Raw genomic sequence first — 18,519 nt, 5'->3', positions numbered from 1 at the left:
CATAGCTTGTGGCTAACTGAGGTTTCTTAACCACAACAAAACAAAAAAAAAAAACCAAAAACCGCCTCAGAACCAATAATACCGGAAACAATATATATTCAGATAGATGGTATTCTGGGAGGCCACATTACTCCAGTTGGAGTTGCCTGGCTAGAACTCTGGGCACTAACTGGTGTGACTGACTAAGCTACACTCATGTGACCATTCTTTGAGAGGACGCTCCGTTGTCGTGTTTCCACGGCAGTGCTGTACCCAGGTCCCCCGTGTCTCTATGACACTGTTAGACGTCATTAAAACATTAGCATCTCTTCCAGGTGGTATTTTGGTCAGTTTTAAAGAGTGGCCGTTGCTCCTCCCGGCAGAGCTTTGAGTGACAGCTGCTGCTTGCTTCTGGATACAGGATCTCTTGCAGTTAGCTGGCCAGCCAGAGCCACTGACTTTCTGGTCTTCTCTCGACACAGTCAAGGGATCTAACTTGTGAGAAGAACAATCCTGTTTCTTGAAACTGGTTTAATAAGTGATAACCTGATGGGTTAGATGGACTTTTGAGGCTGTATGCCATCTTCTCCCTCGTGTGCTTTTACCCGGATGATGAAAAGACAAAACTGGCGCCACATCAAGTTTTCAGTCCTGTCGTGTGAAATCTAAGAGAAGATGAAGTCTCACCCGAACAGAAAGAATTCTATAATTCTTCTAGTTAGGTAGTAGACTTGACTCCTCCCTATTCTGTTTTGTTCTATTCTCTGTTCTATTCTAAAGCCCTGCTGCCCCCCTTTCTGGATTTTACTTGGACTTGTGAGACCTCACCAACTTTTTCCTCCCAGTGACCCAGTTGTTTCAGGGGACTGCTGATTCCCTTCCTGTCACTCAGGGCTACCTCTTGAACTTGGAGGAAGTTGTGGAGAGGTAGAATTGGTGTGTGTGTGTGTGTGTGTGTGTTGTTTGCATCACCCAAGCTGTTGGCAGGGAGTCTCAGTAAAGGCTGCTTTACAAAATGCATGGTGTATGGATTAGTTTCTGTCAACTTGACACAAAGTACAGTCACCTTGGGAGAGGGACCCTCGACTGAAGAATTGCCTCTATCAGAGTGGCCTGTGTACAATTCTGGGAGGTCATTTCCTTGGTCAATGATTGATGTGGGAGGGCCGTCCTGGTTAGGTGATCCTGGATTGTGTAAGAAAGCACGCCGAGTAAGCCACAGAGAGCAAGCGAGTCAGTGACTGGCCACTAATACACAAATAGCTTTATCAGTTTCTAGTTCACAAACCATAAACCTTACCTGTTTACGTTACTGACGTTTGAAATTTTTACTTATGTGTGCCAGGGCTTTATGTAGCAGCCACAGGGCAACTTTTGGGAACCTATTCCCTTTATGCCACCCCTGGGTAGATGGTCCCGGGCTGTACAAGAAAGCAGGCCCAGCAAGCCACAGAGAAGAAGCCAGTAAACAGCACCCCTTCTGTGGTCTCTGCTTCAGCTCCTGCTTCCAGGTTCCTGCTTTGAGTTCCGGCCCTGACTTTCTTCATCGATGGACTACTATCTAGGTGTTATAAGACGAAACCAATCCCTTTCCTCTCCCGAGGCGCTTTGGGCCACGGTGTTTATCACCGCCACAGAAGGAGAACGAGGGGAACAGAGGGCCATGTCATTTCTCTAATTTAAGCCTCCAGCCACTGGGACTGTCAACATCTGCTTGCTCAGGTTCATCGAAAACTGAGGAGCTCCTCCATTCTCTCTTATGAGTTACTGCTGTGGTCCTTGATGCTCTGTCCAAGAAACAGCAATTAGCCATTTTTAGCCTATGCCCGGAGGGGTAAAGCTCTGAGGATCAACTTCTTCAGTTAATGAGGCAGCCAATACCCCAGTTGCTGCACCTCCTGCTGAGTCTCGCTCCTTCTGCTCACTCGTTCTTGCTGTTTCTGCTGAACGGTGCTGCTGCTGTTGATTTGTGCTGCTGTTTGGTGTTTGCTATTTGACTGGACTGCTGCTATCCAGACAATGAAGAGTGGAATCGCCCCAAGGAGCTACGTCTAAAGGGTCCACAACCCCATTTTTCTAATAACCGTCTCTCTCCCCTACCTCTGTTCAGTGTGTTGGAAGAAAGGTAGAAGTGTTTAAGAACCCCAAATAAAGTAGGTTTTTTAAAAAAATCCAAGCCTACAGAGATGTCTTGAAGTTGGACTGCTGAATTTAATTGCTAATGTTTATTGAGCACTTACTATGTATCAGTACCATGTCAAGTACTTTGTAGGCATTATCCAACTAAATACATTTAGAAGCCTACAAGGTACTTATCATTTTTTAAAAAAATAAATGGCTTTATTAACTTCTAATTTGCAAACCAGAAACTTTGCATGTTTAAGGTGTTTGAGTTATTGATGTTTAATTTTTAGATAACATTTACTTATATGTATGTGTGTGTGGAGAGGGTGCATGTGTGGCTCTGAGTGGAGGTCAGAGGACAACGTTCAGGAATCAGTTCTCTTCTTCTACCACATGGGGATTCAACTCAGGTCATCAGGCTTGGTGCCAAGCGCCTTCACTTACCCAGCCATCTGATGGCTCCGTTTATTGGTTTTAAAAATTTTTATTTACTTTTTATTAATTACAGTTTATTCACTTTGTATCCCAGCTGTAGCCCCCTCCCTCATCCTCTCCCAATTCTACCCTCCCTACGCCATCTTCTCCTTTGGCCCCTCCCCCAGTCCACTGATAGGGGAGGTCTTCCTCTCCTTCCATCTGACCGTAGCCTATCAGGTCTCATCAGGACTGGCTGCATTGTCTTCCTCTGTGGCCTGGTAAGGCTGCTCCCCCTCAGGGGGAGGTGATCAGAGAGCCTGCCACCGAGTTCATGTCAGTGACAGCCCCTGTTCCCCTTACTAGGGAACCCACTTGGAGACTGAGCTGCCACGGCCTACATCTGTGCAGGGGTCAGTTTACTGGCTTTTAAAGTATATTCACAGAGTTGCACAAGCATTCATAAATAGTTTTTGTCAGCCTATAAAGACTGCCTATTTCTATTGGTTGTCATCACCCTCTCTCTTCCTGTTTCTCTATGACTCCCAGTCCCAGGCAGCTATGGATATACTTTCTCTGTAGACTCTCACATCCTGGATACTTCCTGTACATGGTGGAGTCATGTGACTTTTTGCTCAGTTGATAAGCATTTGGTTTGATGCCACTTTTCAAATATTTATGTACAAGTTCCTTTGTGGGCTAGAGGTTGTCATGCTTGCTGTCTGTTGTACAGAGGAGGAGAGAGGCTTAGAGGGCTGAGATGGGCTTCCCAATGTCATACAACTACTGGGAAGCCGAACTCAGGCCTCTGTGACGGTCGAGTTACATCCTTGCAAACAAACTCAGTGTCATTGTTCTTTGGGAGGGGATCCAAGCAGGACCAGTTATATGGCTCTGCAGGTACCTTAGCTTCCTGCCATATCAACGTGAGTCTTTAAGGATCCTATAAATAAAGCAAAGGGCCTGCTCTTTGGGAATAAACTTGTTAGAGGAATCGAGGAAGTGAGAGGCAGAGAGATGGCCATATGAGCAGACCTTATGGGCTGCAGATTTCAGAGGCCTGGTAGCAGATGACTGCTTCCAAGAAGGGCTAGATGTCAGGAAAACATCTCTGGGAGTTTCCCAGAAACGCTTTGGGGTAGATTCTGGTAAAAACCAAATTTTCTGGAGCAGTAGAATATGGAGCTTGAGTTTATTATAATTGGGATTATTAATGAAAATATGATCTCAAACCCTACTTAGTGAGGCTTGCAAATGTTAATTATAATTAGAAAAGAGATGATTGATTTTGGGATAGATTATAAAAAGTGTACTTGTCACTTAACAAAAAATGTGTTGCAGATAAAACATTCAGAACGCTTTAAGAATCACTTTATATTTAAAGGGTTTAGGTGGAGAAAACTCTGCATTTGTCATGATTATACTTTGAACTGGGAGGCCATTGACATGTCAGGTCACTGTTTGGTGAGTGAGCCTGCTTTCAGGGTGGTCATGAACAAGGTGATGCCAAGAGTATCTCTCTCTGCAGAGGCTGAGGTTCAGGGCTCCCTGAGGTGGGCTTTTCAGTCTAAACCCCAGATGGCCTGGGCTTGTCCAGGCCTAAATGGTCACACTACCGTACTGACCTTGAGGGGTGATCAGTGGGAGCTGAGGATGCTGTTGCTTTCATCACACGAGGGATGAATATTTTTATGAAAAGAGGTAGAGAAATTTACCTGGTGGTGGTGGTGGTGGTGGTGGTGGTGGTGGTGGTGGCAGCACACACCTTTAATCCCAGCACTCGAATGACAAAGGCAAGTGGATCTCTGTGAGTTCTAGGACAGCCATGGCTACACAGAGAGACCCTGTCTGGAAAAAAACAAAAGAAAGGAAAACAAACAAACAAAAACCAAGAGGGGAAAAGTAGCAGGAAAGCTAACAGCGGGCTTTATGTTCTTACTCCTGTAGTTCTCTCAGCGTTCTGTAGGTGGTGCTATTGTTCAACAGACTTGTTTATGGCAGGGAAATGTATAACCGTCTAGAAGACTTCCCAGACTCAGCCAATGCGGTTGTTTCATTGCGGTCAACCCTATATGTTTATATCAGTTTTATTGAAATCACCCCCAAACACTTGCTCACACACTTTCATGTGTCCCTAAGAATTTCTATTCCTCAAGCTGTAAAACTGCAGGCTTAGAGCAAAGCCTGTGAAAGGTGAGATGTCGCCTAAGAGACCAGACTTAGATTTGCTGAGTCATGCAGGGCCAGGACCACAGCACTCCGGAAGGCAGGGCGTCCTCACCGGTTAAACCTGGTCTTCCCACAGGGGCCCTGGGCTTTTTGCTAAGCATCCACTCAGATCAACTGCTGTGTCAGAGGTGGAACCCCCGGAGGGGATAGGACATAGAGGAAAATGCGTCATCCTCCCGGTGCTGTGCTGCGTGTGGATGGCTGGTGCCTGTGAATGCCGGCTTCAGATCACCTGCATACTACATACTGTGTGTTTCTGCTTTCTCTTTCTGTCGTCAGAAGCAAACTAGACCAAACGAAAACGAAACGGATAACCTCCAACAACGACAACAAAAGAAAAAGAAACCACCCATGTAGCTGAGGCCACGCGTGCTAACATTTTCCTGTGTCTCTCCGGGTATAACCACCAGCAGACACTTTCATAGTTTCGTGTAATTTGTGAGCAGAGACAGTTTAATTTCTGTTTTGGATTGTCAAGGGCATTTGAAGCCGTTTGCCTTGGAAAGGGGAGTCTGAGCCCCTGAGTGCAGCTGAAGTTCGCTGTCAGTGCAATTAAGATAGTGTCTTCCTCCAGGCGAGGGACAATTTTTCTTAGTGAAAGCCCATTACAAAAATGTAGGGTGGGGGCTGGGGAGAGAGCTCAGCCTAGCAATCATGAGGCCCTGCACTTCATCACCAGAACCCACACGAAAAAGTGCGACATGGCGGGTGGCACATGCCTGTGATGGCAGCACCGTCGAGGCAGAGATTGGTGGATGGCTCTCCAAGCTTGCTGGCCAGTCAGCCGCGTGTATTTGGTGAGCTCCGGCCTAGTGAGAAACCCTGTCTCATAGATCAAGGTGAACACCCAGGCTGCCCACTGACGGCTGTACACACTCAGCCCCACCTGCAAATACATTTGCACCTGCGCACACACACACACACACACACACACACACACACAAACCTGTGCATGATTAAGAGGCTTCTCATCTATGACATATACCTGACCGCTCAGCAACATCTTTCTGCAATTTGGAAGGCAAGAGAACTGAGGTAAGTATGAAATATGAGCTGCCTATTCTCAATGACAAACGAAGCCCTTTGCTTCTGGCCCAGGGGGAAGGTGAGGAGAGAGAGTGTGTGTGTATGTGTGTCCAGCATCAGTGAAGCTATGAAAGAAGAACTCGTTATCCTGAAAGAATGACAAAAATCTTAGGTCGTTCCCAGTTCTCTTCCTTCCCCTCTTCTTCTTCTTTAATTTTTAAAATTAATTTTAATTTTATGGTGCATACATGTGAGGTTTGTCTCTGTGTTGGTATGTGCACAGGGCAGGTATCATCATACTTCCTGGAGCTAGAGGTCCACGTGGTTGTGAGGCGCTGGATACTGGTGTGGAATCCAAGCTCTGCTCCTCTATGAGGCTAGCAAGTGCTCCTAGCCCCAAAGGCATCTCCCTAGCTCCCTCAACTGATATTTAAAAATGACACACATGTTTATAAACCTCAAGATAGCTAATAATTCTGTAAAAAATTAAAAAAAAATAGGAGAGTCAATTTTCAATACAAAAATGCCGAAGTCAGCTTAGGTCCAAATACATATAAATGAAAAGAAATTGTCCGGTCGTGCTAAGGACAGCGAGTCTGGCTACCCTCGCCTCGTAAGCTAAAAATTTAGTCACAGTAAAAAAATTATTCGCAGCCCAACTTGTCTCACTCACGAGCCGTAGATGTGACAAAGGTCACGTTCTTGAAAGGTCTTGAAAAGAGACACAGGACGTAAAGAGTCAAGACAAAGCCACACGTGGTCTCGGTAGAGAAGGGGCTGGATACACAGGTGACAGCGTCTAAAAAGTGAGCTCCTGGAAGAGAATCAGGAAGAGGCTGTTTTGGCTCAGAAGTTACAGAGAATCACTCCCACAGTGATTGTAGCTTACCCAGATCCAAAGAGGAAGAAGGAAAGTGGAGGCTCCTTCTGGAGAGTAAGCAGGGTGTGCTGAAGTCATGGTTGATACAAAAAGCACACCTTATAGGAAATAGTGTGGCCATTTTGTTACAACAACAACAACAACAATAGCAGCAGCAGCAACAACAAAAACAAACTAATGCTTCATACCAGTCCAGGGTTAATTTTACTTGTTAACTTCTCAGCTTTGGTTTTCTTTTTTTAAGGTAAATTTATTTTTAACATTTATTCACTTTACATCCCAATCATAGCCCCCTCCTCTCAGCTCATTCTGGTCTCATCCTCCTTCCCTCTTCCCACCTTCCTACCCTTTCCTAGTCCTCAGAAAAGGGAAGTCTTCCTTCCCTACCAACTGACCCCAGCCTATCAAGTCTCATCAAGACTGGCTACTCTTCCTCTGCCTCCCTAGGGGGACATGATCAAGGAACAGTCAACAGAGTCCATGTCAGAGACAGCCCCTGCTCCCCTTACTAGGGAACCCACAGAGAGACAGAGCTGTCTATTGGCTACATCTGAGCAGCTTTGGTTTTCTTGTTCCTTAGCTTTGAACTAACCCTTCCTCCAAATCTCAAACTCACAGATTAAACTAAGTTACCCCAGGCTTCAGACAATCATGGGAGAATCCAGACACCAGTGGGAAACCTTCTAGATATTTCTTGCTGTACCAGCTGATGCTTTGCTTTTTCTCAAGTTCATGTTTTTAATCGATGATAGAGTATTTTGAAGATCCTGGTAGGTTTTATAATTGTCTCAATTTGACCTTTTAAGGAACGCCTTTCTCCTTCACTGTGTGAAAATCTACAATAGGAGAATATCTCCTTCATCTCTATCTTTCCAGCAACTAACCTGCATTTCTGCTGTAAGGCAGGTTCTCACCCAGGGTTCCTGAGCTGAACTGTCTTCTAGAGTGATGTCATGCTTCTGTCCTTTAGTGAGAATCCATTCTGCTGACTTCAGCACGGTATGCTGGTATTACTTTAAAAGTTGTTTGTTGTTTAAAGAGTCCTTATGATTCCTGGAGATAGGGGGCTGTAAGTGTCTGATAAATTAATAATGTTATGAGTTTAGCATACATATAACTCCTTGTGTTTGCAAAGCAGGAGACATAAATGTTTCAGTGTAATGGACTTTAAAGGTACCAGACTGGAAAATTATCTCCCCAGGTCTGTGTCCCCATGGCAAGATGCTTCTGCTTTTATTTCCATCCAAATACAAAAAGTCAGCCTCCCCTGACTTTATCCTCTGTAGACACTGGCAATCTTGTAAAGGGACCTAGGACTTTAATGATTTTAAATGTGTGCTTGGGGTTTTGAGTCTGGAGCTGCTCCCTAGAATCACTCCCCTCAATCTGCACCAGGCACTGTCTGTTTCGATTTTAATATCCTGTGGGGCAACATGTTTTTTTTTTTTTTTTTTTTTTTTTTTTGTGATATGATGTGTGTATTTAAAAAGTGAGGAGTAGAGAATAATGAAGTCAGGAGAAGTAAGTGACATGCAAAATGCATTTCAGATGAAAATTTAATGATCATTAAATATATACTCACCATTACTTATGGAAGAGACTCCATCTCAACTGCTCCTAGCCTGATTCTGTGTCTCTCTTCAGCCTCTCATGAAACGTTTCCCACTGGTTCTGATGTGGAGAAGCTCGGGGTGGGGTGGGGGAATACAATCGCCAGCCACAAACAACCCTCAAACCTCACCTAAGTCATTAATCTCTCTCTTCCTGCCTCACACTTGTTTTCTTGCTGTGGGTTGGGTCATATGTTGGCTTACTGGAATCCTATCTCCTCCCTTTGTGTTGGAGAGTGTTAACAGCAGAAAAAAAAAATGATATTCACACATGTGCACACCGGAAGACGGTCTCACAACACTAGCCTGTTCACATGGTCATTGCCACGCTCATGGACTGAAGATGTACTTTCCCATCTGCTTTTGGGCCGTGCTGCTGCTATTAGCAGCTGCCGCCACCGCCATCCATCCCCGTAACAATTTGACTGTTTTTATCTTTTGTTCAGTTAGTTAATTTTTTTCTCTGTTTATGGCTGTCTTACCTGCATGAGTGTCTGTGTACCATGTGTGTGCAGGCCGTGCCCACTGAGGCCAGAAGAGGACGTCAGGTCCACTGGAACCACAGTGACAGACAGGTGTGAGCTACCATGTGGGCACCGGGAATCTAACCCAGGTCCTCTGAAGAGCAGTCAGTGCTCTAATCCACGGAACCATCTCTCCAATCTGAATTCTTTTCATTCTGTAAAACTGTCACTCTGTGCTCATTCAATACCTCCACCTTTCTCTCTGAACCCCTGGAAACCACCATTCTCCGTTCTGTTCCCATGATATTGACTAGCTAGCTGCCCCACAGGGGTGGACTTACACAGTTTTTGGCTTTTGGTGACTAAAGCGCTTCACTTAGTATACGATCCTCAATTTTATTTTAGTTTACTTTTTGGTAATATGTTCTGGTGAGGACTGGGACCGGGAGAAGTTTCCGATAGTCCAGGTTAGGGTTGATAGGTACAGTGATGGGGGTTCTGAAGGAAGCTAGTGTTCTGGAGCCCAGCTCATTTGAGGCTACCACGGAGCCGCCTCTCTTGCCTTGAAACAGATTTTGGTGAATGAACAGCATCACCAGCGAGGATTTTGCTTTGTTGCTGCAGAAGGCAGCTGAGCTGCACTGAATTTCAGGACATTCTTGAAGCAAAGAATTAACGAATTGGCAGTTTTTTCTTCCTGGAAAAGAGTACTTTGGAGCAGTAACATATTAAAATTTATTTTTAAAAACGTAATTATTTGTTCTTTGAGAATTTCATACCATGCGCTTGGATACTGTAAAGCTTTTTTTTTTTCTTTTGAGACATGGTCTCTCAATGTAGTCCTGGATCTGTCCTGAAACTCCCTGTGCAGACCAGGCTGGCCTTGAACTTGCAGAGATCCTCCTGCCTCCACCTCCTGAGATCTGGGATTAAAGATGTGTGCCACCACACCCAGTTTAGAAGCCTTAGTTCTTGATGCTATCAGTCTGTGCAGTTACAGCCATTCTGTTCTCCAGCACATTCCTTAAAGATGGTAGAGGGACACTTTGCCGACAGAAAGCATCTGAATGGAAGAAGATCGCGGCAGGTGGATTGGGTTGAACTGGTTAACAGAAGAAGAAATCCTTCTTAGCCAGCTGCATGGAGCTTTAAAGGAGATGTGTGTCAGCTGGAAATAAATGTGGGGTGTGAATGGTTTGCGCATCTCCTGCTTCATAACCCCGATGGTCGCTCAGTGCAGTACAGACCACTGGCCACCAGCTCTGGCACGTTGGAGAGATTGAGCTGTGGAGAGAGGGATACGCGCTCAGAGCGTGGTGCGCCAACTCCGGAGCACCTACGCACAACGCGGTGATGGAGCGATGACTTCCGGGTCAGGCCAGGAAGACTTCGCCTGTGGGGCAGCTGAGTCTGTGCCTGAGTCTTGGAGGGTAAGAGCCATTCCCGTCATTCTCTGGCCATTTTATTTTATTTTTATTTATTTTATTATTTTTTTATTATATTTTTATTATATTTTTAATATTAGTTACAGTTTATTAACTTTGTATCTTGTCGGTTATTTTAGCCAAAAATGTCAACCATCTCTTTGGTCAGGGATTCTAAAATGTGGAGTAGCTGGAGTGACTCTCAGCGAGCAGAACTTTGTCGTCACCAAGAACAAAGCAGGCTCCTCATGAGTCCTTTATGGAGAGAATTAAGCTTTGCTGGGCCGGGGAAGTGAAAGAGCTGTAAGTGGGCTGAGATTTGGGCCAATCCTCACGTTGAACAATCCCTGGAGCATTGACTATAGCAAGAACAACGGGACAGTTTTGTGTGAAAGGCCTTTGGAGCACGGCCTGCTTCCTCAGTTGTTCTGTAGCTCTCTCCGCAGAAAGAAATCAGGCTCCTTGAGCCCCAGATGTTTTATCAGCATGCCTTATGCACAGACAGTTGGGATACCTGGGGCCTATGGGTCCAGCCGGGAAAGCATTTCCTGGAACAAGAACACTCAGCTAGAGAACCAGGAACTCTCCGTGGGGTTATTGTTTGCTAATGAGCTTCCAGGCATCAGGCAATTGTTTTAGCCTCAGTGCCTTGGGGACTTGGGATTGTCCCAGATTTTCTCAGCAGCTGAGAAGCATCGCATGCTGGACATTGGGCTCAGGAGTCAGTTCTTTATTTTATGTGGCTTTGCTGGGAGCAGGAAGGAAATAGTTTCATATATAACACTCCAGAGTCCCAGGAAAAACACTCCCCAGGCTCTCTGCCCCCAGGAACTATGGGGGTAAATGAGGACCTGAGCCCAGGGAAGGATTTAGTAATTGGGCCCAGAGGCATCATGGGGAGAGTCTGTGGGCTGATTTTTGGGCTTGCAGCTGGATAACAAGAAAAAAAGATAGATGTGAGTCCAGGGTGATTGATAACTTAATTTACTAATTAAATTATCCTATGCCTGTGAGAAGGGCAGGCGTGAGCTGCCTTTAATGTAACCTTTATGGTCACTAGTAGCATATCTGACTGTCCCCTTTGGGAATGCCACACGCTGAGCATGGGAATAAATAAACACGCAGAAGTGAAAACTGGAATCCATTAGGCAGCCTAACTCCAGGCTCCTAAGTTCCCACAGGCAAACTGTGGCCTGCCGTAACCAGTAAGACGAGTAAGACTATCGTTCAGAAGTCAGCCATGGATAGCACGCAAAGGCTCTCATCATGCAAGTCTGATGACCTGAGTTCAATTCCCAGAACCCACCTAAAAGCAGGAGGAAAGAACAAATTTGTCCCCTGACTTCTCACTCTCACCCTCGCTCCCCACCCCCACACTGAAAAATAAAAAGGCTAAAATTACAAAGAAATTTCAACCAACGTGTAAGTTGAATCTTTCTGGTTTAGTCAATCAAGTGTGTGTGTGTGTGTGTGTTTTTTTTTTTTTTTGCTTTCCATCTGCGGCCTGCCTGCTGAGGCTGGCTGCTAAGCCTGGCCTGGCAGCAGAGTGTTCTAGACTTCTGTCAGTACCACCTCTTTCATGAAGCCTTCCTTATTCAAAGTCCAGGAAGTTTGTTTTATCTTGAATTTTTCTGTCAATAGTTTCAGAGTTATTCTTCTCCAGGGCTGGGGTGTAGCTCAGTTGGCAGGGTGCTTGCCTGACCTGCACTGGCTTCCATCTCTAGCTTCATAGAAACCCTTGAGTTAGAGGTACATATTCATGGAGGCAGGAGGACCAGAAATTAAAGGTTATCCTTGGCTACGTAGTGAGTTCAAGGCTAGCCGGGGCTGCGTAGTATAGCCGGTCTCAAGCAAAACCAAAAGCGGTTATTCCGTGATAACCTTCCATATGTTGAGCATAAGTCTTTGGTTTCCCATGGGTCTTCATTCTTCTTGGTGTCGTAGTTAGCTTTAATTGTCATCTTGACATAGCCCACAATCGACTGGGAAGAGAGTGTCAGTGAGAGCTTGTGTGACCAGTTGGTGTGTCTGTGAGGGGCTGTCTTATGTAAACTAGTCGATGTGAACAGTCAGCTCACTGTGGGCGGCACCATTCCTTAGGCAGGGGCCCCAAACTCTTTCAGAGTGGCTCGCAACTACCTGTAGACTCCAGCAACAGGAGAATACAGTGGCCTCGGTGGGCATTTGCACTCTTGGCACATATTCTCTCACCAAATACAGACAATTAAAAAAAAAACATAACCCCAAAAGTGGCTAAGCCAAGTCGAGCACAAGTGACCAGGTGTTTGTTTTTCTCAGTTGTTGATTGTGGATGTGATGTGAGTCCCCATTGGACGTTCCTGCCTTGAAGTCCCCACAGTGATGGACTGGAACCTGGAATTCTAAGCCGAAAGAAACCCTTTCTCTCCCGGGCTGCTTTCTGCTACTGTGTTTTTGTCACCGCAACAGAAATGAAACCAGGAGGTTTGGCATCCTCAGATTTTCTCCTGTGACACGATTTCCAGAGTTTTAATGGGTGTGGCCCCTCCCCTTTTCTCTCTGCTAGGCCAAATGGGGCAAACTGCTGCTTGCAGACGTGTTTCTCCTATGGCTGTGTTCAGCTGAACCGTTTGCCTTCTCCCTGTGTTGCTCCGAACACTAAGCCTGGACATTTTTGGCTGCCACGCAGGGTGACTGAAGATGCCTGGCTTCTCCCACTACTACTAAGCTGACAGACACACCCCTATCCATGTGTGGTCTACTTAAACAGGACCCTTTCCAGGACTGGCCTCCGGGGATAAGTCCGTGCAGTTATTTTTGAATAAAATCCTGCCACCCGGCGCGTTATCAAAGTGTAGAAGCGCACACACCATACAGAATCTGGGAAACCCAATTCAGCATCTTCTTACCCCATTAACAGAGGCAGCCACTGGCCACAAGTAAGTTCCACCAGTGGTATGTTCCAGGGACTACTTCCTGGAAAAGAGAATCGGTTTATTCATCAACTCCTAGTTAGTGGTAAAACAGATTGATCCAACCTCCTGGCCCCTGCCCTTCTGAGGAAGGGAAGCTCATGGCACTGTCACCAAAGGTCTGGGGAGGCCTTGTGTGAATGTTCCCAGGGCCAATTTTCAGCGAAATCAGCTTCTGCCATTTCTTGCTGGTGTTTGCTTCTAGGTGGTTGATGGGGTTGTCTCCAGCCCCTTACCGAGCAAAGCCAGGCACAGAGTCTTCATGGTTTGCATTTCAGGGCTTGAATGGAGACCTTTCTCTACCTCCACGGCTTAGGTTTTGGTGCTCCTTGCATTGTGCAGGAGGCGGATTGTGCGGGAGGAAGTAGAGCCAGAGGAAAATCCAGTACCTCTTCCTCCTCCAGTCATCAGGGAGGCTGCCCTGTGAGGAAGCAGATGCTGGATCCAGGCGGGAGGAAATAACAGCCTCTAAAAAGATCTGCAGAGTTGGAGAGTGCTGGTCCCACCTGGCCTGCCCTGGCAGTGGGTAGCTGCGAAGGCATCGGCCAGGGGAGTTCTGTCTGTAGATTTGTGCCCCACACCTTTTAAACAGAGCCAACCCTATTCCTCAGCACACCTGTGCCCGCTGCTGGTTAGGCTCTAGTCCCAGCCTCTGAACCGCCATTCTCCAATCTGCCACTGGGTGGCAGCAAAGGCCCGGCTCGCCAACCTCCCGCATTGCGTAAAGGTCTTCTGCCGCAGAACTTAAAAAAAAAATTGTGATGCAGCACAAATTTCCTTTTAGAGAAATCATCGCCCATGTGAGACTCGCAGCTTTAAGGCTGTGGCGTTAATTGATACAGTCGGATGAGAACTGCGTTCTGGTTAGGTTGGGTTAAAAAACAACAAAACAACAAAAAACCGAACCAATCAACAAACCCCAAAGCAAACCACCACTTTAGGAAACATCTTTGGGGAGACTGTAATGCAGCTACGGCCTAGGTGCTTTACCGCTGACAGTTCAGTAGAGGAAAGTCGTGTCAGGAGTCCAAGCTGTGGCTTTCAGAACCTCCGCCCCCTCCCCCATCACGCTTTCTTGGCAGGGGAGAAGGCGAAGGATTGGCCCTGGAACTGATGATGATTCAGGAGTTCTTGCGGATGAGAGGCGCTGCGGGCCATCTGCTCCTTGGGGAGGTGGCGGGTTGAATTGATATGGACATCATACACAGCCCCGTTGCCTCCCGAAGGGAGGAGAAAGGAGCTGGAAACGGGAAGCAGAAGTCCAAGTCTGTGAAAGCTCTGCAGGATTCTGTCTCCAGAGACAAAGCAGCATAGACTAATGCTGCCTCCTCAGGGAAGTGGCTCTTGCTGAAGACGAGTTCTGCAGCTTGTTGGATGGCTGGTTTACTGGTTTAGTCCCGGGGTTCAGACTCTCCCCTTTTTCCCACTCTCGGCTTCTAAGGGCACTAGAGTGCTGCAGGTTCCGAGTGCTCGAAGCCCGATTCTTCCCTCTGCGTGGCTCTGGGTTGATGTCCTCACCTCCCAGGGCCTCCCTGTAAAGCAGCGAGCACGGTACCTGTGTTCTTCCTTCTTTCATCTCCCAGCACCCAGGCTGCTGAGTTGAGAAAATCCCACATCTAGTTCTGGGTCAGCGCAGCGCTCAGCCCGTGCAAATCCACCTGTCTCAGACTCAGGTTTCCGGTATAGACAGGAAGTCCCTTGCTTTCTTCAGGATCCCATTTCCGACTAAGGGATGGGAGTTGGTTAGTAGCCTGTTCTTTGCATTTGGGCATCAAAACTGGTTGATTTCCGTGCTTAACCTTGAAAAGTGTCCAGGTAAAGCTGTACGTCAGCTAGGCTGGCCCATAGCTTGCACTTTCACTGTGCTTCCAGATTTGCTGTGTGCTGAGCCGCAGATCCTGTTTGCCAAAGGAGATGCAAATGAGGAGGCTGACACGGTGAGCGTTTATGAACCTAGACCCGGGCGGATAAAGTCACAAAAATTCCCAGCGTCGTCTCCGTGTTTATTGACTTAGGAGGAGCTTTCAGGTCTCTTATTTTACTTACCCTTTGCCTGGGTAGTGGGCTCAGAGGTGCTCAGGGTAAGAGTGAGAAACTCCAAGAGGTCAAGAAGGACACAGTGGTCCAGGGCATTCAGCTGGGAAGCAGCAGGCCAGCTCTCCGGCTGGGAAGGCTGGAGGTTTCTTGGATGGCTTACAGCTCTGCAGTTTGATACAGTTAGGTGCTGCGTGCATACTTGAGATGAAAGGCAAAGCCTTGGAGAGATGAGTCAGGATCAAAGCCAGACTGAAATGGTGTCCTAGGTGGCTGATTGGCCCTCATGTTTTCCCTGACTGCCTCCTCTGTCTCCTAAATGATATTTTTCTCCTTCTGTACAAGCTTGGTGTGTCTGCAGAAAAGTGGATTTATTCTTGATTAAAATCTAGCTAAAGACAAATGCTCTTCAGATTCCAAGGACACCGTTAAAGTGGCCAAAGAGCAGCTGTGAGAATAAGCCAATTTGGTAGGTTTTAGCCATGAGCCCTAAGCAGCCAGCTCCAATACGCCAATTGTAAGCCTTAAGTTCTTTCATATCAGATCTTCCCTTGCTTCTTGGCAATCCAGGGCAAAGGAGGACCATCACCACCATCTTGGGAGACAGGCAGACCTAATTTGAAGGTAGCCCTGCCTTGTTGAGTGGGCAAACTGGTGTAGTTTTGGAAGTTGGCTGGGCTCCAACCTTCCTATTTGTTCAATGAGATTTGGTTACTTACATTTCTGGGTTGTGGAGAGGTGAGTGGGTGTCAGCACATGTCCACTCAAGCTCCGGTCTTACACCAAAACAGCTGGGAGGCTGTTAGACCATCACCGGCCTGAAATCCTTTAGGAAAGCTGTTGCGGAGCTAGCCAGAACCAGACAGAAAGCACAATATACAATATGCCCTGCCACCCAGTGACCAGGCACAGTGGTGCAGCATTTAGGAGACAGAGGCAGAAGGATCATCACCAGTTTGAGACCATTTTCATACGCCCAAAGGAGTTCCAGGCCAGCGAGGGTTACCCAGAAAACCAGTATCAACAAAGAGACAATTCACAGAAAAGAAAATTATCTCAAAGAACTTTACTCTTATACCTCCAAAAAAAGGTATTGTCTTTCTGTAAAAATGTTCCTCTTGATGTGGAAAAGAAAATACCAGAGAATTTAGAGAGGATTTAGTACGCTTAAAATTTACCTTCAATTCTCTTACTTTGAGAATGAGTTTCATTTTATCATATCTTTCTTATATTTATAGATGTTTAATTGTATCCAATTTGTATATTATTTTAAGATGCAACCCTTTAATTTTAAACTGTACAATAGTTCTTACATTTCATAGCATTTCTATTATAATTCTACCTTCTGCATAATAGCACATCTTACCCATTGACTTTAAGATGAGTTCTTGCACACATGGTATATACTCACTTATATAGACCTGTAAGATATGATAAACATAATGAAATCTATACACCTAAAGAAGATAAACAAGAAAGAAGACCCAGGGTAAGATGATCAATCCTCACTTAGAAAGACAAATGGGATGTGCATTGGACATAGGAGAAAACAAGTAATGGGACAGGAGCCTACCGCAGAGGGCCTCTGAAAGACTCTACCTAGCAGTGTATCAAAGCAGATACTAAGACTCATAATCAAACCTTCTGCAGAGTGCAGGGAATTATATGAAAGAAGGGAGAATTAGTATGACGTGGAGAGGATAGTAGCTCCACAAGGACCAAATATATCTGGGCACAGGGGTCTTTTCTGAGGCTGATACTCCACCAAGGACCATGTATGGATATAACCTAGAACCTCAGCTCAGATGTAGCCCATGGTAGCTCAGTAACCAATTGGTTTTCCCTAGTAAGGGGAACAGGAACTATTTCTGACAGGAACTCAATGGCAGGCTCTTTGACCTCCCACCCCCTCTGAGGGAGGAGTGGCCCTGCTAGGCCACAGAGGACTTTGCAGCCAGTCCTGAAGATACCTGATAAAACAGGGTCAGATGAAAGGGGAGAAGGTCCTCCCTAATCAGTGGACTTGGAAAGGGGCAGGGAGGAGATGAGGGAGGGAGGGTGGGATTATGAGGGAATGAGGGAACGGGATACAGCTGGGTTACAGAGTTAATAAAATATAACTAATAATAAAAATTTAAAAAAAGAAGTAAAAAAAAAAAAAAAGATGAGTTCTTTGGCCTAAAGCAGCCCCTGTATATCTTTTGAGTTTGGCTTAAAGTTTTCTCTGTATATAGTTCACTCAAATCCAACTCAACGTGTGAGCCTGTTTTGTAACAAGTAGCTGTGTCTGAGCGAGTCACATAGGGGCCAAGTGTTCAAACTATATTAAAATGAGAGAGGGTGGGAGCTGCCACCAACTGGACGATCTCTGCCCTTTTCTTGCTTTTTTTCTGGCTGCAAAGATAACGTTTCATGTGATGTGATAGACTTAAAAAAATATTGGTTCAGACTGCTGATCAAATTTTGAGTCTCAGATAGAGCCAATAAGATCTACAAAGTCAGAAGCTGGGCATATCGACTCATGCCTGTAGTCCCAGTACTTGGGAGGGCGAGGCAGGAAGAACTTGCATTCTAAGCCAGCATCGGTTACAAGTTAAAATTTTGTTTAAAAAAAAATCTTCAAAATTAAATCTGTTACAATATTTTTCTTCTACTAGTACCAAAATTTATTAAATGTTAAATAAAACTACTGGACTTTTTAAAGTTTTCAGCAAAATTTTGAGGAGACAGCTGGGGCTATGTGGGGCTAACATTTATGCTACAAAAGTATATCACTACACACACATATATGTATGTATGTAAATGTCTCTGTGTGTGTGTATGTATGTATGTATGTATGTATGAATACCCCTTCTCTTTGTTTCTTCAGGGTAAATTGAGATGGCAAGGTTAAAGCTTGTGAATTTCCAACCTGGCAGCTCATGCCTGTAATCTCAGAATACACAAGTCTAAAACTTTTGTGTTTTAGAGAGCATGTGGGGTTAGCCCGGGTGCTGAGTGAGAACTGATAGTTGCCGAGGAGGAGAGAGTCATTTTTCTTTTGGGAAGTGCTAAGTGACTGTTAGGTCACCCAAACCATCATAGATGGTCACAAACCATCATAGATGCTCCACATTTGTGACTATGCTTAGCATGTAGATTCAGTGGTTATTCTTTTTAAATTTATTTATTTTAGGCTGGTGTGATGGCCCATGCCTTTAATTCCAGACAGATCTTCATGAATTTGAGGCCAACCTGATCTACAAAGCATGTCCAGGACAGCCAAGGACAGAAAAACTCTATCTCAAAAAACAAATTTATTTTATGTTAATGAGCATTTGCCTGTATGTATGTATGTATGTATGTATGTATGTATGTATGTGTGAGGTGGGTATGATCAAAATG

Source organism: Meriones unguiculatus, chromosome 11 (genome assembly GCF_030254825.1).
Source record: "Meriones unguiculatus strain TT.TT164.6M chromosome 11, Bangor_MerUng_6.1, whole genome shotgun sequence".
NCBI classification, from domain to species: Eukaryota; Metazoa; Chordata; class Mammalia; order Rodentia; family Muridae; genus Meriones; species Meriones unguiculatus.
This window is presented reverse-complemented; position numbering follows the sequence as displayed.